Raw genomic sequence first — 27,526 nt, forward strand, 5'->3', positions numbered from 1 at the left:
ACCATACCATACCCACAGCATCACACCGTACCCACTGCATAGTACAAAAGACACCACACCTTACAAAACAAAACACTGTATGTACCATACCATGCCTCACACATACAACAAATGCAACGCAGAATGGAATACAATGCAAAATGTAACGCAAGACGTTCAAAACAATACCGTACCGTACCCAATGCCATACCATACCCACAACCAAAATACCATACCATACCGTATGTACCAGACAAACAGTAGAACATACAGTACCAGACCATGCCTACCATACCTACAAACCGTGCCACGGAAACCGCACCACACATGCAGTGCATACCAGACAATCCTACCTACCCTCACTGTACAAAATACAGCACATTACAAAATGCAACACTGTAAATGCCATACCATACAGAATAACACAAAATACTGTATGAAACACGCTACACACAATGCAATAGAAACACGACGATACAAAAAAATACGATATAATACAAAATAGAACACGTACAATGGAGCCTATAGCCCTCCATCTCAGAACTCCAGCTGTGGGACTCATTCCGCCGTGTCTCGCTTATCCCAGTGGATCTGTGATGGAATACAGCACACGTTGTGTGCACTCTTGTACAAGACAGCCTGCAATACTGCAGGGCCATACAACACAAACCAAAGTCCAGTGCAAGCCATACACTACAGGCTGTACGGTACAAGCCACGCCACACATAAAACACACTGCAAAATACATTGCAACGCAAAATGCATTACAATACGTACAATACAATAAATATCGTACAGTAGAATACAGTATATAAAATACGATACAAAACCCCCACAATACAATACAGAATTCAATACAATTCAAAATACAGTACGCACAATGCAATAAATACAACACCATGCCCTACAGTACATACCATACAACACCACACACACAATGCACACCATGGAACACGTGCATTACAATGATGCCATAGCATGACGTACAGTACATGCAATGCAACGCAACGCAAAAACCACAGAGCACATACATTCAATAGAAAATACAACACAAGCAACACAACACCTACTATAGCACACACTATATATGTTACATACTATCAAATGCACACAATACAATACAAAATACAGTAGAAAAGAAATTACAGTACCTACAGCACAAAACACACAACAGAGAGAAGACAATACACACCGCGCAATGCAATACAATGTGTACACAACATACAGTACATACAGTACCTACAGGCTGTACAACCTATACAATCACAGAATCACAGAATCAGAGAATAGTAGGGGTTGGAAGGGACCTCTGTGGGTCATCTAGTCCAACCCACCTGCCGAAGCAGGGTCACCTACAGCAGGCAAAATACAATACATACCATAAAATAGAATACAATCGATACAATGCACAACATAAAATACAATGCACACCATACCATACATACCATACCATACAATGCGTACCATACAACACAATTCCCACTGGACTAGAAAATACAATACAATAAATACCATGCCATGTACTACACCCAAAATAATACATAGAATACATACAATAAAATAAATACCGTAACATACATTAAAGAAAACACATAAAATACAGTATAGTACATCAAATACATAAAATTCAATGCAAAATACAGTACAATGCCATACCATACAATGTCAGACCATAAATTACCATACCATACACTACCATACCATACATTACATACCGTATGTTACAATATAATACAAAAAAAATACATAAAATACAATAAAAAACAAACCATACAATACAGACAATACTTACAAAAAATAAATACCACACCTTACAATACATTGCATATAATAAAATAAATGCCATACCATAAAATAGAACACCAGACTTACAATACAAACAGTACAATGCAATACAAAAGAGAATCAAACCCCACACAATACACACAACACAACACACAGAACAGACCAAACCCAGTACAACACAAAACCCAGTGTAATACACCGCATACCATACATTCCGTACCATTCTGTATTCTACACACCATACATATAATACAATATGAAATACAATGCAAAACGAAGCACAGCATCCAAAATAAATACAATAGAAACAGTTAGACAACACACTGCATAGAGCACAACAGCATACTACACAATAAATACAGTGCAATTGCAATAGAAAAATAAAATACAAATTAGAAACATACAACATGATGCAGACAATGCCCTACAATACACAAAACACAAAACAATACCCACAGTACCGTACCATGCCTACCATACCACACAATACACACAATACACTACACAAAACAATAAACAATACAGCAGAAAATACATGATAGGATGTAATACAAAAAATAAAATAAATACGGTACAGTACAATGCACACAATACGATACACACTCTATGACACAATACATACCACACAACATATACAACACATACAGTACAATAGATACACACCACACAGCACAGACAATACGACACCATAACAAAACTTGCCTTTCGATATATAGCACACTGTTCATGCCAAACACCATACACCCCAATGCCACATCCCCAAGACCATACCCCCAACACCAAAACCACAAAATACACCACACTGTACAAAATACACAGCACAGAAACGCCGTACACACCACACCGTGCATACATTGAACGCAATGCAAAATCTGACGCCACACAGAATGTAACGCAGACAGCACAGCACCATACCCCATACCATGCCCAGCGCTGTGCCACACGGGCAGTACAAAACTGAATACAATTCTTACAGTACAGACCATACCGTCCCTACCAGACAAAATACCCTACCATACCAAATAAAAAACCGTACTATACCAGATACGAAACCATACCATACAAAATACAATAATACACGATACATACCACACAATACATGCCATGGAGCACACACTGCACCATACAAGGCTTACCATCCTATAGCGTCCTGTACCGTTCAAAATGCCATCCACACCATCCAAAATGCCATCCACACCACAAATACCTTATCATGCACTAAACTCCACACCATGCAGCAGACCCAACACGCAGCAGAGGGTACAGCGCACACCACAGAAGACAGGACACAACACACACCGTCCCAAACAGCGCCGTGGCAGCCCTGAGCTCACCTCCAGCTCTCCCGTGGGTGTCCTCCGACCCCTCCATTCCCGCTTAAAGCCCTCTCCGTCCGTCCCGCCGGCTGACCAGGGCCGTACCCACACGCCCGGGGCCTCCTCCCGATCCCACCGAGGTCCCTGGGAGGGTGAGGAGGGTTCTGCCGACAGCCCCGAGCAGTGCCCTGCTGCCGCCCCTGCCCAGCCCTCCCCTGAGCCTTGCTCCCGGCACACAGACGGCCCCTGGCCCTGCCGCGCTGGCCGTGCCCACGCCGAGCTGGGCTGTGCGTGCCGCAGACGGCAGAGCCCAGCTCCGCGGCTTGGGGTCCCTCCCGGACACCCCTCCGCCTGCCCACCCCCTCCCGCAGCTCGGCCCCCGGGCAGAGCCCCGCGTCTGCCTGTGGCACCCCGGCCGGCCGGCTGGCTGTCACCCCTCCGGGAACAGCCCCGCGCACCCCTCCGCCGGACCCCGGGCGGGCGGTTGCCTGCGGGGACAGGCGCTGGGGCCGGGCGGCTGCGGGGGCTCTGCCGGGCGCAGGCAGCCCCGGGGAAGCCGAGGACGCCACGTTCCGCCCGCTGCCGGCGCCTGCGCTGCCGCGTCCCTGGGCATCGCCGTGCCGACGGGTGTGGCCAGTGCCCGCTGGTGGCCATTGGTTGCCGTTGGTGGCTCCGCCCACTGTGGGCGGTTCCCATTGGTGGCTCCACCCAGTGCTGGCTCGGCCAATCCGCGGCCTGGGCCCGGGGCTGGGGGCCCGCCCCCTGGGCCCCACACAGCACAGCAGCCAGCACAGCACCGACAGTGTCACACAGACCGTGGGCACAGGGCAGTCGGTACCACAGAACGCAGCAGCACAGCACAGGGAACGCGACACAGAGCAGACAGGGCAGTGAATCCCACAGCGCAGCACACGCTGCACACCGCGCAGTGCACAGGAACGCAGCGCAGAAATCAGGAACATGAAATAAAACGAGGAGCTGGCATGTGACTGCTAGTGACATGTGCTGTGACAGTTAACGAGTGCGTCCCATGTGACACAATTCCTTCAGAGGATGATGTCGGAGTAACCCAGAGGTGTTTTTCTCCCCTCTCCCTGTTCCAGGTTTCCTCCAGTAATCGCCAGTCTGATGCGACTCATCCAACGGAAGCTTGCCAGCAGCCGTCACTGTTCCTGCTTGTGGAGGTGAGTTTCTTGTGACAGGGCTGTCTGCCCCAGCGTTTCCTTTTCGGAAGCATCTGATGTTCAGCTGAAAGAGAAATCAGAAATCTTCCACTAAAATTCACGCTTTTCTTTGTTCGTTCTGGTTGGGTTTATGGTCCTGGATCGTTTATCAGCTGGGTAGGTGCAGGAGCGCGTGTGTAGGAACACGGTGGAAACCCTGGAGCAGTGATGGAGCTCTGGTTTCAGCAGCAATGGAGGGATGTGTCATGCCTGCACCCAGTTTTGAACCAGCGTCGCAGTAACTAAAGTTTTTGCATGTGTTACATGATGGATGTTACATGATGTCCTTCATCTGTTGTGGCTGCTTTAGTTCTTGACTCCATCAAAATCAGCTGTAGTGCTGGAAGTTGCAAAATGTTCTCCTCTTCTTGTGTTATTTGGTGGTTATTCCAACCACCAAACAGCTCTGTGCGGCTGTGCTTTAGCTTTGCAATGTGCAACATTTATGTCAGCAGAGTTCCAGTAATTGCTAGAAATGCAACTGTGGTGTTTGGTTTGGTTGTTGCTTTTTTTTTTAAAGTATAAACTATTTCCTCAAAGTTTTAGTGGATTTCATTGGCCAAAGTCACAAGGCATGATTGCACCTTGATTTCATTCAAGCTGTTCCAAGGGAAAGTACTGAAAAATGCTACAGAACCTCTTTCAGCTTCCCCTCCTCCCCACCCCGCTACTAAAGCTGCTGTTGCTCTTTCAGACAGAAGGGCTGTCATTTTCACAGGGTGTCTTTGTCAAGTTTGGCAAAAATCCCGTTCCTGGCTGTGCCACTCCTTCCTGGGTCCTGTCTGTGTGCACACACGGCTGCATTCAGTGGGCGGAATTACGGGAAGGAGTTTGCAGCAGGCTGCTGTCGGCCATGGGCAGTGCTATGGAGTAGTTATTTCTGCTGTAGCCAAGTAGAGCTGTGTCCTGGGTTTGGCCAGGACAGGGTTAATTTTCACCAGACACCAGGAAGGGGCACAGCCGGGGGGTGGGGGCTGACCCCACCTGGCCAAACAGAGCCCGGTATTCCATACCATGTGACGTCACGCTGGGTTCCGGTGGGGGGAGCGGCACGGCGGGAACGCACTCGCGGCTTGGGGCGGGCGCAGCGCCGGTCCGGTTTCGGGAGAGCGGCTGTTGTACGGTTCGTGGTTGTGTTTTCTCCTTATTTGTATCGTTGTTGTTCCTGTTTTCCCTCTGTTTGCTGTTCTGTTAAACTGCCCTTATCCCGACCCACCAGTTTCTGCCTCTTTCTTTCCATTCTCCTCCGCACGCCGGCGGGGGGAGGGGCGGCCGCGTGGCGCTTTTGTTGCCGGCGGCAGCCGAAACCAAAACATTAAATTGGCGCCCAAACGTGGGGCGGGGATAACGGCAGGGCTGAGCAGCGGGTGTTAAAACTGTTTTCTTAGATTTGCTTGAATTTTGTTATATGCATTTACTGTGTTAGTTAAAGTCGCCGGCAAAAATGTTTCTGACTTTGATCAAATATCTCTGCTACGTAAATCCTTACTTCCTGTATGTGTTTGTGGCCGTGCTGTTTGTTACCTCGGGAAAAAAGATCAGGATGATGATTTTGCTGTACTGTACGATATCGACTTATGATATGATAACATCACTGTGCATGAAATTAGTCTTGTATTTGCATGCGGCACTGCGGTCATTTCCGTACCTCGGATCCTATGTCTTAGATTTTGTTAATAATCAAACCCAGTCTGTGGGGAAAGCCGAAGGGGATACCTTCCCCCACTCTTTCGCCCCCCCCCTCTCCCTCAGGCTGGTCCTAACTGCTTTTGAGAATTTCGAGTACCCGTGGGATGCTCAGGGCAGCACTCTCCTTTTGTTTTGCCTCCTGAATGGGTTGCAGGTTTTGTTTAGGGTTAAGCAAGTCGTTAAGAACATCGTGCAGAGACCTGCCCCGGGGCTGGATAGCTGTGAGTGGCTGGGTGTGTGGGACAGCATGGGCAGATGTCTAGAGCAGTGGGCACCTGCGGTGTGTTTTAAACTCACCCCTGAACAAATACAGAATCCGGACAATCTGGTAAAATATCTGAAGAAAGTGTGCTGCCACCCTGGGAATTCCAGAGAGACACAGATCACCACAATGTGCTGGGGTCTGGCCCATGCCTACCGAGCCCTGTTCAACACTGTTCAGTGCCTTAAAGGGGAAAGGGGGGGAAGCAAAGCGGCAGGCGCTGCAACTGGCGCTGCCCCCCCAGCCGGCCCTGCAGCCCCTCCAGCCCAGCAGGCAGTCACAGCCCCCCCGACTGGCACCGCCGCTGCCACAGCTGCAGGGTCTGCCTCGGTTTCCCTGGCAGGAACAGCAGCTGCTCCAGCCCCAGCTCCAGCTGCAGGCAGTGTGGCTGAGCCCAGTGACCAACCTGTGCCCGTAGCAGTCGCCCCTGTAAAACTAAAGAAAGACGCAAAGAGAGCAGATCGCTCCGGGAGGGATGACGATGAGCCAGGGTCATCACGGGAGATAGAGACAGAGATCATCACCCGGTCCCTGTCCCTGGGTGAGCTGCGAGACATGCGGAAAGATTTCAGCCGCCACCCAGGCGAGCACATTGCCACCTGGCTGCTGCGGTGCTGGGATAATGGGGCCAGCAGCTTGGAATTAGAGGGCAAGGAAGCCAAGCAGCTGGGATCCCTGGCCAGGGATGGGGGCATTGACAAGGCCATTGGGAAAAAGGAACAAGTCCTCAGCCTCTGGAGGAGACTTCTGTCGGGCGTGAGGGAGAGGTACCCCTTCAGTGATGATTTTGTATGCTATCCTGGCAAGTGGACCAATATGGAAAGGGGTATTCAGTACTTGAGGGAATTAGCTGTGCGGGAGCTGGTTTACTGTGACACAGACGATGAGCAGGTACCCACAGACCCAGATGAACTCCAGTGCTCACAATCCATGTGGAGGAAGTTTGTGCGGAGCGCACCCTCCTCGCATGCCAACTCACTGGCAGTTGTAAACTGGAAAGGTAAAGACGCACCAACAGTAGACGAGGTGGCTGTCAGACTCCGCCAATATGAGGAAAGTCTCTCTTCCTCCCTTGTCTCAGCCGTGGAGAAACTGGTCAAGCGACTAGACAGGAATATGTCCTACTCCCCACCTGTACGGGCCAGTGTCTCAGCTATTAGGCGCAAGCATTTCTCTGCTCAGGAGAGGGAATACAGAGGCTATACACCCCGGGGCACCCTGTGGTTCTACCTGCGTGACCACGGAGAGGACATGAGGAAGTGGGATGGAAAACCCACCTCAAGTCTAGAGGCACGAGTACGTGAGTTGCGAGGTAAAACAATCACAAAAGGGGACTCTGTTAGGAAAAATGCCACTCCAGTTTCTAAAAGCCAGCTCTCCAGACCAGGTAGACAGTTTGACCTTGATTCCGATCCTCTGGAGGGGACCTCCAAGTCATTTTTACAGCAGGTGAGCAGCAATTTCTCTGACGAGGATTAGAGGGGCCCTGCCTCCAGCCAGGTGGAGGAAAGGGACAACCGTGTCTATTGGACGGTGTGGATTCGGTGGCCTGGCACGTCAGATCCACAAGAGTATAAAGCTCTAGTGGACACTGGTGCACAGTGTACTTTAATGCCATCAGAGTTCAAAGGGTCAGAGCCCATTTGCATTTCGGGAGTGACAGGGGGGTCCCAAGAGCTGAGTGTACTGGAGGCTGAAGTGAGCCTCACTGGGCAGGACTGGCAGAAGCACCCCATTGTAACTGGCCCCGAGGCTCCGTGCATCCTTGGGATAGACTATCTTAGGAGAGGCTATTTCAAGGACCCAAAGGGGTATCGGTGGGCTTTTGGCATAGCTGCTGTGGAGACGGAAGAAATTAAACAGCTGTGCATTTTGCCTGGTCTCTCGGAGGATCCTTCCGTTGTGGGGTTGCTGAGGGTTGAAGAACAACAGGTACCCATCGCGACCACAACGGTGCACCGGCGACAGTATCGTACCAACCAAGACTCCCTTCTCCCCATTCATCAGCTGGTCCGCCAGCTGGAGGAGTCAAGGAGTGATCAGAAAACTTGCTCACCCTTTAATAGTCCCATATGGCCAGTGAGAAAATCTACTGGAGAGTGGAGACTGACAATAGACTACCGTGGCCTGAATGAAGTCACACCACCGCTGAGTGCTGCCGTGCCAGACATGCTAGAACTTCAGTATCAGCTGGAGTCAAAGGCAGCCAAGTGGTATGCTACAATTGACATCGCTAATGCATTCTTCTCCATCCCTTTGGCAGCAGAGTGCGGGCCACAGTTTGCTTTCACCTGGAGGGGCATCCAGTACACCTGGAATCGACTGCCCCAGGGGTGGAAACACAGTCCCACCATTTGCCATGGACTAATCCAGACTGCACTGGAAAAGGGTGAAGCTCCAGAACATCTGCAGTACATCGATGACATCATTATATGGGGCGACACAGCGGAGGAAGTTTTCGAGAAAGGGGAGAAAATAGTTCAGATCCTTCTGAAAGCCGGTTTCGCCATTAAGCGAAGTGAAGGGACCTGCGCAAGAGATCCAGTTTTTGGGAATAAAATGGCAGGATGGGCGCCGTCAAATCCCAATGGATGTCATCAACAAAATAGCAGCTATGTCTCCACCCACCAGCAAAAAGGAAGCACAGGGCTTCCTGGGTGTTGTGGGTTTTTGGAGGATGCACATCCCAAATTACAGCCAGATTGTAAGTCCTCTGTACCACGTGACCCGGAAGAAGAATGATTTTGAATGGGGCCCTGAGCAACGACAGGCATTTGAACAGATTAAACGGGAGATAGTTCATGCCGTAGCCCTTGGTCCAGTCCGGTCAGGGCAAGATGTTAAAAACGTGCTCTACACCGCAGCCGGGGAGAATGGCCCAACCTGGAGTCTCTGGCAGAAAGCACCAGGGGAGACTCGAGGTCGACCCCTGGGGTTCTGGAGCCGGGGATACAAAGGATCCGAGGCCCGCTATACTCCCACTGAAAAAGAGATTCTGGCAGCATATGAAGGCGTTCGAGCTGCTTCAGAAGTGGTCGGCACTGAAGCACAGCTCCTCCTAGCACCACGATTGCCGGTCCTGGGCTGGATGTTCAAAGAGAGGGTCCCCTCTACGCATCATGCCACCGATGCTACGTGGAGTAAGTGGGTCGCTCTGATCACCCAGCGCGCCCGAATGGGAAACCCCAGTCGCCCAGGAATTCTGGAGGTCATCATGGACTGGCCAGAAGGCAAAGATTTTGGAGCATCGCCAGAGGAGGAGGTGACACGTGCTGAAGAGGCCCCACTGTATAACCAGCTGCCAGAAGATAAGAAACAGTATGCCCTGTTCACAGATGGGTCCTGTCGCATTGTGGGGAAGCAGCGGAGGTGGAAGGCTGCTGTATGGAGCCCTACACGACAAGTCGCGGAAACTGCCGAGGGAGAAGGTGAGTCCAGCCAGTTTGCAGAGGTGAAAGCCATCCAGCTGGCTTTAGACATTGCCAGTCGAGAGAAGTGGCCAGTGCTCTATCTTTACACTGACTCTTGGATGGTGGCCAATGCCTTGTGGGGGTGACTGCAGCAATGGAAGAAGAACAACTGGCAGCGCAGAGGCAAACCTATCTGGGCTGCCCCATTGTGGCAAGATATTGCTGCCCGGCTAGAGCAGTTGGCTGTAAAAGTCCGTCACGTGGACGCCCACGTCCCTAAGAGTCGGGCCACTGAAGAACATCAAAACAACCACCAGGTAGATCAGGCTGCTAAGATTGAAGTGGCTCAGGTGGATCTGGACTGGCAACATAAGGGTGAACTCTTTATAGCTCGGTGGGCCCATGACACCTCGGGCCACCAAGGAAGAGACGCGACATACAGATGGGCTCGTGACCGAGGGGTGGACTTGACCATGGACACTATCGCACAGGTTATCCATGAATGTGAGACATGCGCTGCAATCAAGCAAGCCAAGCGGGTAGAGCCTCAGTGGTATGGAGGACGATGGCTAAAATATCAATATGGGGAGGCTTGGCAGATTGACTACATCACACTGCCACAAACCCGCCAAGGCAAGCGCTATGTGCTCACAATGGTGGAGGCCACCACCGGATGGCTGGAAACCTACCCTGTGCCCCATGCCACCGCCCAGAATACCATCCTGGGCCTGGAAAAACAAGTCTTGTGGCGACATGGCACTCCCGAAAGAATCGAGTCAGACAACGGGACTCACTTTCGCAACAGCCTCATAGACACCTGGGCCAAAGAACATGGTATTGAGTGGGTGTATCACATCCCCTACCATGCACCAGCCTCTGGAAAGATTGAACGTTACAATGGGCTGCTAAAAACCACTTTGAGGGCAATGGGGGGTGGGACTTTCAAAAACTGGGATACCCATTTAGCAAAGGCCACCTGGTTGGTCAACACCAGAGGGTCCACCAACAGGGCTGGTCCTGCCCAGTCAAAACCTCAGCGCCCAGTAGAAGGGGATAAAGTCCCTGTAGTGCACATGCGGAACATGTTAGGGAAGACGGTTTGGGTTAGTCCTGCCTCGGGCAAAGGCAAGCCCGTCCGGGGGATTGCTTTTGCTCAAGGACCTGGGTGTACCTGGTGGGTAATGCGGAAGGATGGGGAAGTCCGATGTGTACCTCATGGGGATTTAATTTTGGGCGAGAATAGTCCATAAATAAATTGTATAAAGTTAGTTGTTAAATAACCCTGTCACTGTCTGTTATCACTGTTATAATTGTTATATGTTGTACCAGTAGTAGCATAGTAAGAATCGTCCAGATTAAAGAAGGATGGACTTTTTCAATGAAAACCTAGCAGAGCACGGTGATGATGGAACTGGACCTGGTTTTCAACAACTGGCATCCAGCGACTTCATCAAGATCAACATCTCCTGCAGACTGTGGGCACGGGCTGCACCAGATACATCAGCCGTGAGCTCCGGATGCAGCAAGTGACCGCCCATCACCACACATCACCTCTCCCGCCATGGAAGACCATTACGACAGATGGAGCCTGAAGTCATGGATTAAATGAACTCAACGGACACTTTAGAGTGATGATCCATAGATTAAAGGAATGATATCTGGAGACAGGAGAAGTGGTGGTGATCAACTGGACAATGGGGGACCTGGGCATGACGTAGATGGTATGGAATAAGGGGTGGATAATGTCCTGGGTTTGGCCAGGACAGGGTTAATTTTCACCAGACACCAGGAAGGGGCACAGCCGGGGGGTGGGGGCTGACCCCACCTGGCCAAACAGAGCCCGGTATTCCATACCATGTGACGTCACGCTGGGTTCCGGTGGGGGGAGCGGCGCGGCGGGAACGCACTCGCGGCTTGGGGCGGGCGCAGCGCCGGTCCGGTTTCGGGAGAGCGGCTGTTGTACGGTTCGTGGTTGTGTTTTCTCCTTATTTGTATCGTTGTTGTTCCTGTTTTCCCTCTGTTTGCTGTTCTGTTAAACTGCCCTTATCCCCACCCACCAGTTTCTGCCTCTTTCTTTCCATTCTCCTCCGCACGCCGGCGGGGGGAGGGGCGGCCGCGTGGCGCTTTTGTTGCCGGCGGCAGCCGAAACCAAAACAAGCTGTGAGGAACTGGGAAGCGTGCTGAGGTCTGACGTGCCTGGAGACATTTGGTGATGTAGACGTAGCATGGGGTTCTTTCTTCCTTACAGCCTCTCATCTGTCTGTCTGTCTGTCCCAAGGGCTGGAGGCGTCAGTTAAACCCAGTGGCTTTCCACCACAGATGGTGAAAATCTCAGGAGTACGACTTTGGTGGGTCCTGTCGGCACGCGGGCAAGGGCACTGGTCTGCCAAGATGATGTGACATCCTCAGAAGAGTTTGGTGTCTTTTCTCACTTTTGGAGTGTTGCCAAGTTACACTCTGGGCTTTCTCATTCTGCTCTGATATTGCAGAAGCTCGGTCCTTCTTTGTCCCTCTCCTGGGTACCTTTCTGGAAAGCCATTCCAGAGGCCCGTGGTGTCTGAGCAGGGGCTGTGTCCCTTCGCGCGGTGGCTGTTGGCGAGCTGCCAGCTCACAGGGGCTGGTGGCTGTCACCCTCCTTGCTGTGTGAGGGACAGGGAGCAGATGGGACCCCGTGCTCTCCTGGCCTGCCTGGATGTGTGCTTGGCAGATGTGAGCAGATGGAGATGGCTGCTTTGTTGAGAAGAAACAAGAGTACCTCTGAGATTTAGTCAGTTAAATGCTCAGCTGTTAGGAAAGAAAGAAAAGGCTTCCAGAGGGTGGAAGGCAGGGTGTGGGGGGGCGCCCCGGGGCATGCTGGGAGCTGTAGTCCTGGGGCCTGCCCTGGGGCAGGGGCTGCTGCTGGCCATGTTGGTTCCCGGGGCATGCTGGGAGCTGTAGGCCCGGGGCAGGGGCTGCTGGGTGGCCATGTTGGTTCCCGGGGCATGCTGGGAGCTGCAGGCCCGGGGCAGGGGCTGCTGGGTGGCCATGTTGGTTCCCGGGGCATGCTGGGAGCTGCAGGCCCGGGGCAGGGGCTGCTGGGTGGCCATGTTGGTTCCCGGGGCATGCTGGGAGCTGCAGGCCCGGGGCAGGGGCTGCTGGGTGGCCATGTTGGTTCCCGGGGCATGCTGGGAGCTGCAGGCCCGGGGCAGGGGCTGCTGGGTGGCCATGTTGGTTCCCAGGGCATGCTGGGAGCTGCAGGCCCGGGGCAGGGGCTGCTGGGTGGCCATGTTGGTTCCCAGGGCATGCTGGGAGCTGCAGGCCCGGGGCAGGGGCTGCTGGGTGGCCATGTTGGTTCGCGGGGCATGCTGGGAGCTGCAGGCCCGGGGCAGGGTCTGCTGGGTGGCCATGTTGGTTCCCGGGGCATGCTGGGAGCTGCAGGCCCGGGGCAGGGGCTGCTGGGTGGCCATGTTGGTGTGGCAGGGACAGGATCCACTGCAGGCCGCGGCTGAGGTGAGGGCTGGGGCTGCCCGTGAGGGGAGCGGGGCCGTGGGGCGGGCACTGGGGGCTGTGCTGCCTGCTGGCCACGCGAGGGGGGCGGGGGGGAGCTCCCCGCTGGAGCTGGGCCCGGCCGGGGCAGCCCCGGGGGGGAGCCCAGAGCTGGGGAGGGGCAGGGGACGGAGACGGAGCCCCTGGGCACAGGCACCAGCGGGCTTGTGGGCTGAGCAAGGGAAGGCAGAGCTGCTTCTCTGTGTGTTGCCTTTCCCTCTGCTCCCTTCTCCCCTCCCTGTGTGTTGCCTTTCTCTCTGCTCCCTTCTCCCCTCCCTGTCCCTCGGTGAGGCTGGTGTCCTTCCCTGGTGTCCTTCCCTGGTGAGGTGAGCTCCCAGCCCGGGCTGAGGGAGAGAGAAAAGGGGTGAGGGGGGAGGGGTCGCAGCCCTGAGTGTGCAAGTTTCATACAGACGCCCGGTTCTGAAGATACAGCGTGTGTGTGGGTCAGCGTTACCTGAAGATTTTTTTTCCTGGTTGATTTGATGCAGCGTGGTACATTTTGGTGGGAACACGGGGATGATGTATCCGAAGTTGCTGAAAATGAGGTGATCCTGGTCATAGGTTTTATTTCTTTGCCTGTTCTGGGAGCATCATTCTGCATGTATTGCTAAATGTATGTCTTCATTTCATTGAAACTGCAGTGTAAAACTGGAAATATTGTACCTGCAAAAGAATGGGAACAGCTGTCCTTGTTCGCCAAGGTGAGCAGAGAAGCAGTGGGGAGCAGTTTGCAGGATCAGAACTTCAGCCTGCTCTGGGTGATAGACCCTCAGGTGGGTAAAGAGAAACCTCGCTTTTTGAAATACAACTCTTCCTATCATGGTATTTCTTTTGTTCGGTTGTGTTGGCAGTCAGACTCTAAACATGTGATTAAACTGTTAAAAATCAAGCTATTTAAGGATTCTTTACTGTCTTAAATCCCATTACAAGCAGTGCACTGTGTTGCCCTGTGGATACTGCATTCTCATGAGTGACCTGACTGGAAGTTTTCCTTTTCTTTCTAGTACAGGGATGCATTTATGAAGGCAAATCCAGGGTACAAGTGGTACCCCACAACAAACCACCATGTGACGGCTCAGACATCCCCTGTTGCAAACAGGAGAAATCCATGGGCTTTGCCTCAGACTCTGGGAGAGATTCACTAAGCCTGAGGAAAGAGACTACAAGGTGAAGAAATGCCCCAGCGTCACTTCAGCGTGGCAGGTGAGATTTCCACCCATGTTGCTCAAACACAGCAGCTTCAGTTTGTTTGAGGATGCGGTGTTGGAATTGAACTGCAAGAGCAGTTTTCTCTACTGCACGTAGTACTGTAGTGCTGATACCTTTCATGTCCCAAATGCGGTTGCCAAGACTCGAGTTAAAACTCTGCATAACAACCTAAAATTTTCCTTAGTGCATGATTGTTTTGAAGAGTCAAGTCCCGATCTGTGGCATATCATAACGCACACCCTGTATTGGGTCCAGATTTGACTGAAGCTTATTTCAGGGCTATCTGCTGTTGAAGATTTTCATTTTCTAGTCAAGAGGGAAAACGCTGGTTAGAGTGATTCACAGATCCGGTAATAACCTAACAGCACAATGTATGCTGTTAACCAGGTGTCCTTTATTACGGCGCCGGGCACATGGGGGATCTCTCCTCCAAACGTGTGCGCCAAACACCCTTTAATTTCAGGTTAAATAGAACTACAATATGCATATTAATCGTTATATTTTTGAGAGCGTATGAATCTATTCCAATTCTCCTTTAGCAGGTGTATTAGAGCTCCTGGGTAGTCTCTGGTGGTCTTAGGTCGTTACTTCATCTCTTTCAGTAGTCTTCCTCACTTGCCCGTGAGTTACATCCGGGGCGCTGCGCATGCTCGGTTCGTTCTATCTCGTTGCAAAACTGCAAAGCTGCTTTTCGCTGGTTCTTGGTCGCAGCTCCTGCTCTTGTCACAGTCTTGTCCTTGCTAAGTTTGCTAATCTATAAGGAGAGCTTGCAACTTCCACACAGGTGCTTTGTTAAAACTAAAACTAGAAAATACCACTGCAGCTAGTTTGGTAAAGTGTCATGTTTCTTATTATTCCTTCTATCAAGAGGTGTTAAAGTTCTTGTGGATGAATGTACCACAGGCGAAAACTTTTTGTATTTAAATCAGTAGAATTGCTATTTAACTTCACTTAAAGAGTGCCCTGTTGTCTATTACATCTTGGAGAGGAAAACATAAAAAAAAAATCAGATCTGTGACTAAGTGTAGGTGCAGTGCCTGAACGAATGAAAAGCAGGTCATCTCTCACTGGTGTCCACAGACAGCAGAACTGTTGCAGTCCTGACCTTGAAATACAGAGACATTGACATTAAATACTGGCACCTTAAGAACCTTGGCTTTTACATTGTCTTTCTACATCTCATTTTAGTTTGCTGCCACTCTTTTGTTTCGTTTGTCCCTTCACTTCCTTCATCCTCCTCCCTACTTAGATCTTGTTGAAGGCTAAGTTTTTGAAATCATTGCCTGTATTTGTAGGTATTGCTTGTTTTGCTGTAGATCTCTAGCTTTTTGCATAGCCTTGCTATGTCTGTGTTCGTGTGCTGCCCTCAGGTTTTTAGGTTTTGCCTTGACTTCCTTAATCTTCCTCCCTAATTAAGTTTTCTTTCAAAGTCGAAGGGTTTCCAGAATGCCCTTGCTTTCTGCATTGTGTTTCTGCAGCGGATTTAGTTTGCTGCCATGGGTTATTAGATTTGCCCTTCCTATAATCTTCCTCCCTATTTCAGTGTTTGTATGAAGTCTGAGGATTTCACATATTGTTGTCTTCAAGAGTTTTGTGTCATTCCTTAGTACCTACCTTTATTGTTCTATTATTTTTTTCTTTTTTCCTTTAATCTCTGTCAGCTTTTCACTTTTTGACATTCATTTCTTGGTCTTCCTTTCTGCTGTAGTCATTCTGTCTTGGTTTGTGTCTTTATGCTGGCTTTTTAAATTGTCTTTCCACAGCTGTTTCAGTCTGCTGCCACTCTTTTGTTTAGTATTTCCCTTGACTTCCTTCATCCTCGTCCCTATTGAGATCTTATTCAAGGCTAAGTTTTTGAAATCATTGCGTGTATTTGTAGGTATTGCTAGTTTTGGTGTAGTTCTTTAGCTTTTTCCACATAGCCTTGCTATGTCTGCCTTAGTGTGCTGCCCTCGGTTTTTACTTTTTGCCTTGACTTCCTGAATCTTCCTCCCTAGTTAAGTTTCTTTCTAAGTCGAAGGGTTTCCAGAGTGCCCTTGCTTTCTACATTGCGTTTCTGCAGCGGATTTACTTTGCTGCCATGGGTTATAAGTTTTGCCCTTTACTTCCTTAATCTTCCTTCCTTATTTTAATGTTTGTGTGAAGTGTGAGGATTTCAAATCTGGTTTTCTTCAAGAGTTTTGTGTCATTCCTTAGTACTTACTTGTATTGTTCTATATTTTTCCTTTGTTTCTTTAATCTCTGTTGGTTTTTCACTTTTTGACATTCACTTTTTGGTCTTCCTTTCTGTTGTAGACATTCTGTCTTGGTTTGTGAAACTCCCCCAGGCACCAGTACAGGCTGGGGCGGCCCTGCTGGAGAGCAGCTCTGCGGAGAGGGACCTGGGTGTCTTGGTGGACGACAGGCTGACCATGAGCCAGCAGCGTGCCCTGGCTGCCAAGAAGGCCAATGGCATCCTGGGGTGCATTAGCAGGAGTGTGGCCAGCAGGTCAAGGGAGGTTCTCCTTCCCCTCTACACCCTAGTTAGGCCTCATCTGGAGTGCTCTGTTCAGTTCTGGGCTCCCCAGTTCAAGAAAGATGAGGAGCTACTGGAGAGAGTCCAGAGGAGGGTTAGGAGGATGATGAGGGGACTGCAGCATCTCTCCTACGAGGAAAGGCTGAGGGAGCTGGGCTTGTTCAGCCTGGAGAAGAGAAGGCTGAGAGGGGACCTTAGAAATGCCTCTAAATATCTGCAGGGTGGGGGTCAGGAGGACAGGGCCCAACTCCGTTCAGTGGTGCCCAGCGATAGGACAAGGGGCAACGGGCACAAACTGGAGCAGAGGAAGCTCCAGCTGAACACGAGGAAGAACTTCTTGCCTCTGAGGGTGACGGAGCCCTGGCCCAGGCTGCCCAGGGAGGCTGTGGAGTCTCCTTCTCTGGAGATATTCCAGACCCGCCTGGACGTGATGCTGAGCAGCTTGCTCTGGGTGACCCTGCTTGGGCAGGGGGTTGGACTAGATGACCCACAGAGGTCCCTTCCAACCCCGAACATTCCGTGATTCCGTGACCCACAGAGGTCCCTTCCAACCCCCAAACATTCCGTGATTCCGTGACCCACAGAGGTCCCTTCCAACCCCAAACATTCCGTGATTCCGTGACTCACAGAGCGCCGTGGCAACCCCCAAACATTCCGTGGTTCCGTGGTTCAGTTGAGTGTGCAGGGAGCGTGCAGGGAGTGTGCAGAGAGGCCAGGCGTGCACAGGGAGCAAGTCGTGAGCGTGGAGCGTGAGCAGTGACCATGCAAGGAGCACGCGGTAAGTGTGCATTAAGCGTGCAGTGAGTGTGCAGACAGGCCAGGAGCGTGCAGGGAGCTTTCTACGATGGCACGACTGGTTGGGTAGAGGAGGGGAGAGCCGTGGGTGTTGTCTGCCTCGACTTCAGCAAGGCTTTCGACACAGTCTCCCATCACATCCTCCTAGGGAAGCTCAGGCAGTGTGGGCTGGACGAGTGGTCGGTGAGGTGGATTGAGAACTGGCTGAATGGCAGAGTTCAGGGGGTTGTCATCAGCGGCGCTGAGTCTGGTTGGAGGCCGGTAACTAGCGGTGTGCCCCAGGGGTCAGCACTGGGCCCAGCCTTGTTTAACTTCTTCATCAGTGACCCGGATGAAGAGTTAGAGTGTACCCTCAGCAAGTTTGCTGATGACACCAAACTGGGAGGAGTGGTGGATACACCAGCAGGCTGTGCTGCCATTCAGCGAGACCTGGACAGGCTGGAGAGGTGGCCAGAGAGGAACCTGATGAGGTTCAACAAAGGCAAATGCAGGGTCCTGCAGCTGGGGAGGAAGAACCCCAGGCACCAGTACAGGCTGGGGCGGCCCTGCTGGAGAGCAGCTCTGCGGAGAGGGACCTGGGTGTCCTGGTGGACGACAGGCTGACCATGAGCCAGCAGCGTGCCCTGGCTGCCAAGAAGGCCAATGGCATCCTGGGGTGCATTAGCAGGAGTGTCGCTAATTGGGGCGCCCTCGTTAGCAGCGCTAATGTAGAGCAGGGCGCTGATTGCCCCGGCTGCGAGGGGGGCGGGATTTGGGGGGGCTTGGGGGGTCCCGACCCCCCCGCTCTGGCCCCACTGGCACTTTGGGGGGGGGGGGGCACACCCGAACTGCGGGGAGGGGGGCGGAGCGTGACGCGGTGCCCGGGAGGGGCGGGGCATGGGGGGGCGGGGCGATGGCGGCTCGGGAGGGGGCGAGCAGCCAATAGGCGGTGCAGGTGGTGACGTCATGCGCAGCCATTGGCCGAGGCGCCGCCGCTCGGCGCGTGCGTTCTGAGCCCGGGTCGGCGTCAAGCGATACGTGGGGTGGGGGGAGGGGAGGGGGGGACACCCGCGCCGTGACAGGCTCCCACGGTGCCACCCAGCCGGGGTGGGGCCGTGGTGGGGGGGGCTGTGCTGTGACCCCCTGCCGCGCGCAGGCCTCGCGGCTGAGCACCGCCCCGCTCGTGACATGTGTGGGCTGTGGGGGGGGGGAACCCGGGGGGTGTCCGTGGGGCTCCCCGCACCCCGCCTGGTGCAGCCAGGGGGGGGCTGTGGGGGTCCCCGCCCCTGGGCGCAGCGTGGGGGGTGGGGTGGGGGTGTGTCCCCGCGGGGGGGCGGTGTCACACGGCGGGGGCGGGGCGAGGGGGCGGAGCCGCCGCCATAAAGCTGCGGGGGGGGGGCGGGGGCACGTCCCCTCCCGGCGGTGCGGAGCGATGCGGAGCGGAGCGGGCTGCGGTACCCCCGGCAGCGGCAGCTCTGCGGGGCCGGTGAGCGCCGGGGGGGTTTTGGGACCAGGGGGGCTCCGTGCGGGCCCCGTGCGGGCCACAGCCCCCTGACACCCGCCCCCCCCCGGGCTCCTCTCTCCACAGGTCTCGGCCTACCCTCGGCCCCCCCCCGATGGCTCTGCCCGCCCCTCCGCATCCCTCCCCCCCCTCCCGGTTTATTTTCCTGTTTTTGTTGGTTGGTTGGTTGGGCTTTTTCCTACCCCGCACCCCTCCCTTCTTTCTCCCTTCCCCCCGCCCGCAGCAAGGTGGTGCAGAAGGAATCTGAGATCCCCGGTTTCCACCGCTCCTTCAAGGTAAGGGGGTGCTCCCCGCCCCCGTGATGCTCCGGGGGGGGGGGTAGGGGGTTGGGGTGCTCCGGGGGGGGATGGGAGGGTGCGGGGTTGGGGTGCGGGTCTGCGGCGGTTGGATCCCCTGCCCGGAGTGGGGGGGGGGGGGCACGGACACACATCAGCGACCTCCCCCTTCCCCCCCCCCCCCCGAGGAGAGAGGGGAGCGCCCAGGGTGATGCCACCCAACCCGGGCCGCAGGACCCCCATGTCCCGCCGGCCCGGTGGTCGGGGTGCTCCCCGAGGGGGGGTCAGACACCCCACACACCCCACCCCCCCCCCCCCGCAGCAAGGCTTTGCTCACCCCGCTGCAGCTCCCACGGGTGTCCCCCGTGGGGTGGGTCAGCGGGTGGGCTGCATGTTCCCCCCCCCCCCAGCTGCACTCATTCACCGCACGTCTGCGAGCAGGGGGTGGGGGGCTGCCGGGCCCAGCCTGGGACCTGTTGTGCGAGGGCCAGATCCTGGCAGGGGGTCTGCAGCCAGGGCACCAGGACCCCCGTCCCTCCCGGTCACTGTCAGGCGAGGGGGGTGCGAGGGGGGGGTCTGGGTCCCCCAAACGCTGGCTCTCGTCAGCCGGGCACCTTCGTGGGAGCTTTGTTTAGTTTGGCTCCCGGGGCTGCGAGGGATGCTGGGACCTCACCCGAAACCTGCCCGGCTTATTTTAGCTGACACCTAATCCTGCTTTGAGGACTTCTGGCTGGGGTTTGGGCCCCCCCTCCATCCCCCCCTCCCATCCCCCCCTCCATCCCCCCCTCCGTTCCCCCACCCCGGGTGGTTGGGGACCAGGACGGGGGGGACACGGGGGACACCTCGGATGCGCTGCCGGAGCCGCCGCGCAGCGTCTGCCCTGTGTGTCCCATCCCCCAAACCTTTTGTGCGCCGGTGCTGCGGCAGCGGGCAGGGCCCCCTGTCCCCCGTGTACACCCCTGGTGCCCCCCCCCGGGAGGCCTCATCCTGCCCGCGGTGCAGGGACTTGGGCCCGAGCCGCTCATCCCCGCCATGACATGGGGGCCTTGGGGGGGGCTGGAGGGTGACACCGCACTCCGCAAACCCTGATACTGTCTTTTTTTAGGGGGGTGGGGGGGGAATCTGGCCAAACGCTGCGCAGGAGCGTTTTCAGGCATCAGGAGTGGTGCTTGGTTGGGGGAGATGCTCGTGGCATCCCCGCACCGCGATGGGGACCCCCCGGCCCCTCGAGAGCCGCCCCGGCAGCAAACAGGCGCTCTCGGGCTGTTTCTGGCGGCGGTGGCCGGGGCTGGCTGCTCCCGCGCCGCGCTGGGGCTGGCAGCCGGCCCGGGCACCGGGGCACCGGGGCGGGTTGGGGAACGCCGCCGGGAGCTGCTGCCTCCACCCAAACAGATTTCGTAACCCCGCGGAGGACGGGGCCCTTTCGCCTCGCGGCCGGGTGCCCCCGGCACTGCCCCGTCCCGCGGTGGGGTGGCTCGGGGGGGGCTGAAGTTCCCCACGTCCCCTTTGGGGTGCTGGGGGCGGAGGCGCTGGGTTTGGGGTGGGGGAGGCAGTGGTTCCCACACCCATCGCCCATGTGGGGTGCAGGGAGGGTTGGGAGCGGGGCCCGATCCTGCCAGGTCACGGGCATCACGCAGCCACGGGCACGGCGCTCACCGGAGCGGCGCTGAGTGGGCTCCGGCCCCCCGTGACCTTGCGGGGAGGCGGGAGGACGCGGTGCGGTGGCTCCGGAGCCCGTCCTGCCCTGTGGCTCTTCTTCCTCCCCCCCTCGCTGTAGTTCAGGTCAGGGTGGATGTTCGGGGCTGGGTTGGTACGCGCAGCCCCAGTCCCTCTCATCATCGCCCGCGTGCCGGCCTGGGGCTGCTGGCACAGAGGCATGACCCCGCGGCAACATCCCCGGCAGGAGACGTGGTCAAACCCTTCCTCCTCCTCCTCCTCCTCCTCCTCCTCTTCCTCCGGCTCTGCTGCATCCCTCTGGCAGCAGTGCCATGAGCCGGTGCCCTGCACGAGCAGAGCGTGTGCCAAGGCCAGCGGCGTGCCTGGACCGGGCGGGCGGCGGCGGCTGGTCCAGCGACTGCCGTCTCACTCGTGTTCTTGGCCCTTGCAGGAACAAAACCCCTTCGAGCTGGCGTTTGACCTGGAGCCCGTCTTCGAGTGCCCTGGACCTCGGGATGTCGGCCCTCTGCATTCCCTCGAAGGCGTTGGGGGGCTGCCCCAGGGGTGGCGATGCTGGGGGGAGCGCAGGGTGGCTGGGGGTGACTCAGGCCAGTGGCTTTGCTCCGGCGCAGATGTGCCTTTGAGTCAGCCCATCGACATCCCCAGCACCAAGAAAAGGAACAAGAAGCAGCACTGCAGAGCCACCGACAGCTTCTCCAGCAGGTTCGAAGGTGAGCGGGGCTGCCCAGGGACCCCAGGGGTCCCCCCCCCGGGCTGCGGCAGGGCTGGGGCCCTCCTGGTGTCCCCAGGCTCGGGGACAGCCGTGGTGTCCCGTGCCGCGGTGGGGCCGGCAGCTCAGGCGCCCTCTCTCCTGCCAGATGTTTACTGGCTGTGCGACGAGGTGCTGGGAGAAGGGGCCCAAGGCAGAGTCCAGTCCTGCGTTAACCTCGTCACCAACAAGGAGTACGCAGTGAAGGTAAAGCTCTGCGGCTTGGGGCTGCAGAGCCGGCTCCTGCCCACCCCCTGTCTCAGTTTCCCCTTCTGCCCTCCACATCCTGGGCTCCTGGCTCTCCTGGCTGTGCGGAGCTGGCACAGGACGACGGTTTCACGGGGTAGAGGGGATGGAGAGGGGCAGGAGCGGGGCAGGGCCAGGCCACGCAGGTGGCACACTGTCCTCTGCCACCGCCCAGCTGCAGGACCTTGGTCAACCCCCTTAGCCACGCTCCTATCCCTGTAAATTAGGGCAGACGCGAGATTAAATTAACGCTTGCGCCGCGTCTAGGGACTTGGGGCAAGCAGGGGCATGTGGTGCGGCAGGGTGGCCAGCCCCCGCTCGCCCCAGGGAGGTCTTCGTGCCCCCGCGAACACTAGAGGGGTCAGGGGATGAGCCAGCTGCTTTGGGGTCGGGGATGGTGGTGCCGCATCCCTGCACCTCACAGGCTCCCAGTCACAGCGTGGGGGGGCTGGGACAGGCCCTGTGTCCAAACGCAAGGGGCACTTGGCTTCCCCTGTTGCCCCAGGATGCTTTTGGGTGCCCAAGGAGGGAAACTGAGGCAGGGGGAGGGCTGCATGGTGGTTGGGTGTTCAGTGTGCCCCGAAGGGCTGGGGGTCAGTGAGACCACCCAGCTCTCCCCCGCGGGTGGAGACCCCCTGCTCACCCCATGGCACGTCCACCAGGCACCCACTGTGCCAGCGCCCGGCGGGGCGAAGGGCCGTGCTCCGCTGCCGGGGCGGCTGCGCCGGGGCTCGGCCGCAGAGCTCGCCTTGGCTGCGGGCCCCGGGAGGGAGCGGCTTGGCCCCGCTGCCGGGAACAGCCTGTTCTGCTTCTTTAACCCCTTCGGGCACCCCCCGCCTGCCTCTGCCCGGCCCCGGGGGTCCCCAGCGCCGGGTGGGTTGGGGCGCGGTGGTTGCCGGCCCCGGTCCCTCCCCAGCAGCGGTGCCTCTCCCTGAGTCTCGCCCGCTTTGCCTTGCAGATCATCGAGAAGCGCCAGGGCGACGTCTGCAGCGGGGTCTTACGGGAGGTGGCGATGCTGAATCTGTGCCAGGGACACAGGTACCGCAGGGCAGCCGCCGTCCCCATCCCCCACCGTGGGCACAGGGCGCGGGCTGAGACCGGGCTGGCGCTCGAGACACCCATGGGCGGCAGGCAGGCCGCCCTCCTGCGCGGCTCTCCCTCCGCGTGGCCTCGCCGGGAGCATCCCGAGGCGACGTGGAGCCGCTTGCCATGACGACGGGGCCACGGCGGCCGAGTTGGAGCAGTGCCGAGGGGCGAGCCGAGCTGCCGCCGCGGCGTTCGCCGTCCCGCCGCGGAGAGCTGCTGAGCGGGGCAGTTTCTGGAGCGGGGCGAGCGAGCCAGGAGGGTCTGCGAGCAATTAGGGAGCGGGGCCCGGCGCTGGAAGCCCCTCTCCCCACTGGAATGTGGCCGGGGGCCCCAGCCGCGTGGTTTCAGTCGCTGGAAACCCGATTTTCTCCTCCGTTGGCCCTGCCCCGGGGAGCCGTGTGGGGTGGGGGGCTGCGGGGAGGGGGGGACCCCACGATCTTTCTGGGGGGATGCCAGGCTGACGCCGCTGTCCCCGCAGGAACATCCTGCAGCTGATCGAGTTCTTCGAGGAGGAGGAGAGGTTTTACCTGGTGCTTGAGAAGATGAGGGGAGGTGAGTGCGGTGCCGGGGCGGGGGGAGCGGGGGCGGCAGGAGCCCCCCCAACACCCACGAGCCCCCACTCCGCTCTCGCCCGGCCGCAGGCTCCATCCTGACCCACATCCAACAGAGAAGCCGCTTGAACGAGCTGGAGGCCAGCACGGTGGTGCGGGACATCGCCAGCGCCCTGCACTTTTTGCACAGCAGAGGTGAGCCGAGCCACCCCGGGGTGCAGCCGTGCCCCCCCCAGCCGGGGGGTGCTGCCCCCCCCTCCTGCCCGGGGAGCAGGGGCCGGTGCCGGCCGCGGGCGCGCAGGGTCAGGCCCGGCTGCGTCGTGTTGTCGCGGTGCGGAGTCTGCTCCTCCGGTTTGGCCGGGACTCGGGGCCAGCAGCAATTTGTGCCCTTCGCCATGACGCGGGTGGTGATTTGGGGTGGGGAGGGAGAGGTCCCTGCGCCGCCCCCAGACCTTCTGCTGTGGAAATCTTGGGGGGAGGGGGGGGCAGGCTTTTCCACTCATCGCCTCTTCTCCCCCCTCCCAGGAATTGCTCACAGGGATCTAAAACCGGGAAATATTCTGTGCGAGCGCCTGGACCAGGTGAGCGGGGAGCAGGGGGTGGTGCCGGGGCTGGGGGAGCCCTGGTTCCCCGCGGGGGATGCTGCTGCGGCAGCTGGGGCGCGAACGCGGGGCTGAGGGTACCCGGGGGCTGCTGGGGGGGGTCACTCACCGCTGCTCCCCCCCTCCCCAGGTCTCCCCAGTGAAGATCTGTGACTTCGGCCTGGCAAGTGGCATCAAACTGAAGGGGAATTGCTCCCCCATTTCCACCCCGGACCTGCTCTCGCCGGTAAGCGTGCAGACCATGGGGCAGGGGGGGTATAATGTCGATGGGGGGGGTCCTGGGGGAGGGGTGGGTGTTGTGGAATGTCCATGGATGGGGGGAATGTCCCTGGTGGGGCTCCCCCAGGCTTTGGGGCTGCGTGCAGCCCCCCGCTGCTCGTCGCTCCCGTCGCTGCGGGACCCCCCTCGGCAGCGGCGGGCGAGATGCAGTTCCGTAACGCGGGGGGGCCGGGCAGCGCAGGGGGGGCTGGCGCAGAGCCCGGGCTGCCGTGAGCCTTAGCAACTGCCGGCCCCGGCGGAGGCAGCTGCGCAGAGGCTGCGCTTTTGGGGAGAAGTGGGTCAGGCGAGGGGCTGGGGGGGCCACCGTGATCCCCCCCACTCCGGTTGTGGGTGAGAGGGGGCTGGGGCTGCTTGCGTGCGGTGCAGCCCCTGCAGGGTGGGCACCCTGAAAGCTTCTGGGGTGCCCCTGCGTTGCAAGGAGCTGTCTCACATTTGGGGGGGGGCACATACCAAGCCTGCCCCCCCCTGCAGAAAGCCCTGCTCCCCTTATCACCAGCAGCAGGGCCCCCCCCCCCGCGCAGGGATTTGCCCTGTGCCCCGCTGTTTTCGAGGTGCTCACGGTGTTTCCAGGGTGCTCACGTGCTGGGGGGGGGCAGACCCTGGCCCACGCGGGGTGCCCAACAGCAGAGGGGGGGCCAAAACACCCCCCCCCCTTGTTCCTCCGCGTTTCCCCTCCCCCAGGGGGAGGACCTGAATTTCTGAGGTGTCCCGAGTTTCCCGTTCTCAGCAGCGGGGGCAGAGGGGGGTGGGTGCTGTGGTCCCTGCCGGGTGGAAGCCCATGCAGGGTGCTGCGGGTTGGGCTTGCGTGGGTGTTTTTCTTCTTCTTGCGGTGGCATCAGCTGCCGAGGCCGGCGAGGCGTCTCGTTTGGAGGCCTCTCGTTATGTTATGGGGTGATTATCTGCTGGCTGCAGCTCTGCTCTCCCCTGGTCACGAGGTGGTGCGGGCTGCGGGTCGGGTCACGTGCGCTGGAAAGCCCCAGAGCCCCGGCAGCCGTGGGGGAACCATGGGGGAACGGGACCGCTGGCTCTCGCCTCGCATCAGCGTTAACTCCTCCGGCACCGGATCCGGCGCCCGCTGCGGCGGCCCTGCCCGCGTCAGGCGGGGGAACAGGCAGAGCCGGCTCCGTCCCCGCCGCCCGCCCGCCATGTCCCGGGCGATGGGACGGACGCTGCCCCGCTGAGCCGGCCCGGTGGCGGCAGTGCTGGGGGGCAGTCTGGGGGGGTGTTGCACCCCTTTAGGGTTTTATTTTTTTCGGGGTGGCAGGGCTGTGACATCCCCCGCGTGGCGATGGGAAACCTGGCCGGGATGATCTGCCCTGCCAGGACCAAACCCGGGAAGCGGCCGTGTCTGCACCCTCATTTTGGAGGGGGTAGCCCCTTAGTTCTGGCAGACACCCCCCCCCCTGCCTCTCAGCTCTGCCCCATCGCTCCCCTGTCCTTTGGGGCTCACCCCTGCCTCTCCCCGCAGTGCGGCACCCCCGAGTACATGGCCCCGGAGGTGGTGGACGCTTTTTACAAGAATGAGGAGGCACCCACCTACGACAAGCGCTGCGACCTGTGGAGCCTGGGCGTCCTCCTGTACTTCATGCTGAGCGGGTACCCCCCCTTCGTGGGCCACTGCGGCTTCAGCTGCGACTGGGACGACGGCAAGTCGTGCTACACCTGCGAGGTGCGTGGCAGACCCCAGCAGTGCCGAAACCCGCCGCTGGTTTGGCAGCACCCCTCCCAGCTCAGCCCCTTTTTTATTTGCCCCCCCAACCAGGGTATGCTCTTCAGGAACATCCAAGTAGGGAAGTACGAGTTTCCTGACAAGGAGTGGGCGCACATCTCCTTTGGGGCCAAAGATCTCATTTCCAGGTTGTTGGTGCGAGATGCCAAGAAGCGGCTCAGTGCGGCCCAGGTCCTGGAGCACCCCTGGGTGCAGGGGGTGAGTGCTGCTACCCCCCCTCCCCCCCCTCCACTCCCCAATGCCGGGGTGGGGGGACACCCCATTGCGGGGTCCTCAGCTCTGACCTGGCTGCGTTTCGTTGCAGTGTGCCCCGGATAACAGCCTGCCGACCCCCATCATCTTGTAGAGGTGAGCGTGGGTGGCCCTGGGGTGGGGGTGGGGGACACATTCCAGCCCCCCAAATCCTGGCTCCTCTCCCCAGTGAGCTGCTCTCAGCTCTGCTTGGCTGCAGCTCTCGCCATCTGGGCAGCTGTTGCAGCACGTGATTCGGGCTGGAGCTGTGTTTTTGGTGCCTGACCCATCTGGCGTGGCATGCGCGTGAGGGGACACCCCGATATTTGCCCCCCAACCTCCCTCCAGCCCCCCGCATCCCACCCTGAGCCGCTTTCTCCCCGCAGGAAGAGCAGTGCCAAAGAGCTCACCTCCTTCGCCGCAGAGGCCGTCGCCGTCAACCGCCAGCTGACATGGTGCGACAAGGATGAGGAAGAGGAGGCGGAGGAGGAAGCACGGCCCGTCACCATCAGTGCTACCTCACGGGCCATGCAGCTCTACCCCCTCCTGAGTCCAAGCTGGTGGCCAAGCAGCGGCAGAAGTGCAACCTGGTCAAGGCGGTGGCTGCTGGGCAGCACCTGGTAGCCCCCGTGGTCGTGGTGGCTGACCAAGCGTGAGCTGCACCCCTCGGACCTGCTGTACCCCACGTCCCCCCCATCCTCCTTCTTTCTTCCCTCCCCCCCCAACCCCCACCATTTCTGGCTAGTGACAAGATCAGGACTCGTCCCTGTGGCTGGTTTCCAGGGTTTTGCTGATCTTGTAGGTCTGGGGTTGGGAGGGTTTCTTGAAGATCTGTTTTTTAAGGTATTAAATCATTAAGGTTGCTTCACCCAGGACATCTGACTGACACACGG

General features: G+C 57.5%; 1 pseudogene; it reads left to right on the forward strand.

Moving 5' to 3' along the window:
* Nucleotides 1-494: 494 nt before the first annotated feature.
* LOC142360034 (MAP kinase-interacting serine/threonine-protein kinase 2-like) lies at nucleotides 495-27,339 on the forward strand (annotated as a pseudogene).
* The last annotated feature ends 187 nt before the right edge of the window (nucleotides 27,340-27,526 follow it).

The sequence above is a fragment of the Opisthocomus hoazin genome, unplaced genomic scaffold (genome assembly GCF_030867145.1).
Source record: "Opisthocomus hoazin isolate bOpiHoa1 unplaced genomic scaffold, bOpiHoa1.hap1 HAP1_SCAFFOLD_56, whole genome shotgun sequence".
NCBI classification, from domain to species: Eukaryota; Metazoa; Chordata; class Aves; order Opisthocomiformes; family Opisthocomidae; genus Opisthocomus; species Opisthocomus hoazin.